Below are 2,500 nucleotides of genomic sequence, written 5' to 3' on the forward strand. Positions count from 1 at the left end.
GGCCCCCCCGAATCCGAAAATATTTTTTCCAACACCGAAACGGGTCGACGAGTTTTTTTTCCTTCCCTCGTCAGTGCCATAGGTGCGCCAAAAGGCGCGCACCAAAAGCCTTCGGCAGTTGGTGCAGGGAGGTGAGGCATAGTGCACCCCCCTAAAGAGCTCTTAGGACTTTTTTTGGACTGACAGGAGGAAATATCACATGTGCCCAGCAACCCCCCCCCCCCCATTTTTAAAAATCGGCATGGAATTTTGATCTGAAATTTTGGAAATATGTTTATATATACCCAAACCTGCATAATAACAAATATCAGAATTTTTCGAGTCCCGGAAGTATTTTATTTTATTTATTTATCGTTTTACCTTCGGAAATTCATAACCGGCAAAAAAAAATTCCAAAAATCACCAAACTTCTTTCTAAATTCCTCATTTAATATATATTAACTACTGTATGAATATTGTTCGAGGAAAGTATTATAGAATTTCACTTAGTGCAAGACATATACATTTTTACACAGAGCAGAGGTTCATTCGGCTGGGAAGCAAAACCACAGAGGTTCATACGGCTGGGGAATGTATGCAAGGCATGCCAAGGCATGCCGAAGGGCTGCTGAAGCCCAGCCGAGAGGCTGCCGAAGGGCTGCCGAAGCCCTGCCGAAGGGCTGCCGAAGCCCTGCCGAAGCCCTGCCGATGCCCTGCCGAAGCCCTGCCGATGCCCAAGGGCTGGCCCATCGCGCTGCCGAAGGGCTGCCGAAGCCCTGCCGAAGCCCAGCCGAAGGGCTGCCGAAGGGCTGCCCATGCGCTGGCCCATGCGCTGCCGAAGGGCTGCCGAAGCCCTGCCGAAGCCCAGCCGAAGGGCTGCCGAAGGGCTGCCCATGCGCTGCCCATGCGCTGCCGAAGGGCTGCCGAAGCCCTGCCGAAGGGCTGCCGAAGGGCTGCCGAAGGGCTGCCGATGCCCAAGGGCTGCCCATGCGCTGCCGAAGGGCTGCCGAAGCCCTGCCGAAGGGCTGCCGAAGGGCTGCCGAAAGGCTGCCGAAGCCCTGCCGATGCCCAAGGCCTGCCGAAGGGCTGCCGAAGGGCTGCCGAAGGGCTGCCGAAGGGCTGCCGAAGCCCTGCCGAAGCCCTGCCGAAGCCCTGCCGAAGGGCTGCCGAAGCCCTGCCGAAGGGCTGCCGAAAGGCTGCCGAAGCCCAGCCGATGCCCAAGGGCTGCCGAAGCCCTGCCGATGCCCAAGGGCTGCCGAAGGGCTGCCGAAGGGCTGCCGAAGGGCTGCCCATGCGCTGCCGAAGGGCTGCCGGTGCGCTGCCGATGCGCTGCCGAAAGGCTGCCGAAGCCCAGCCGAAAGGCTGCCGATGCCCAAGGGCCGCCGCTGGGCTGGCGAAGGCCTGCCGACCGGCTGCCGAAGGTCCTTCCGATGGACATGCGAGGGCCTTCGGAGGGACGTCGGCGGGCCCTTTCCGAGGGTCTTCGAGGCCACACAACGCGCTCCGCGTCTCGCGCCGAGCTGCCGAGTGCCCGAGTGCCCGCACCCCGCACCCGGTCCCCGCACCCGCACCCGCACCCGGTCATTAGATTAATGCACGGGGGGGGGGGATTTCCGCAATTCCGAGCATTTCGACGCAATTTTCGGCCGGGCATTTTCCGCGATTCGCCGCAGTTTTTCCGGGCGGGGCATATCCGTAATTATCCGGGGGCATTTCCGTAATTTTGCCAGGCAGGGATTTTTTCCGCAATTTCCAGCATTTTTCGCATAGCGCGCGCGCGCGCCGCTTGCACCGCGGACGAGGGCTTGCGGCAAGCCCGCGGGGGTGAGGAATGGTGCACCCCCCTAAAGAGCTCTTAGGACTTTTTTTGGACTGCCAGGAGGAAATATCACATGTGCCCAGCAACCCCCCCCCCCCATTTTTAAAAATCGGCATGGAATTTTGATCTGAAATTTGGAAATATGTTTATATATATCCAAACCCGCATAATAACAAATACCGAAATTTTTTCGAGCCCCGGAGGTATTTTTTTTAATTTTTTAATAGTTTTTACCTTCGGAAATTCATAACCCCGGCAAAATATATGTCCAAAAATCACCAAACTTCTTTGCAAAATCCCCTTTCAAATGTATACTAACTACTCGCAAATTATTGTCCGGGACATTTTGCTTCCAATTTTATTTTGCTCGGGACACTATCATTTTGTGCACTTTTGCCGCAGTTTCCGCCACGCGGAATGGGCCGAAAATTCATAAAACATAAAATGCGCATCCGAAAACCACCAAACTTCACGGAGGGCCTCCCAGTGGTCCACTCGACGTGCCGGAGCGGCACCGTGCGAGAAAAGTTTTTCCGAGTCAAAGGACGCTCGGGGCCTTGCGGTTCCGGCACGCGGCCGAGAAGTCGTAAACGGTGCAACACGCGTCCGAAAACCACCAAACTTCATGGAGAGCCTCCGATCAGTCCACTTGAACTATTGAAGTTGTTGCGTACGAAGCAGTTTGCGGAAAACGAACTGAAC

The sequence above is a fragment of the Mercurialis annua genome, assembly GCF_937616625.2.
Source record: "Mercurialis annua linkage group LG4 unlocalized genomic scaffold, ddMerAnnu1.2 SUPER_6_unloc_17, whole genome shotgun sequence".
In the NCBI taxonomy this organism is placed as follows: Eukaryota; Viridiplantae; Streptophyta; class Magnoliopsida; order Malpighiales; family Euphorbiaceae; genus Mercurialis; species Mercurialis annua.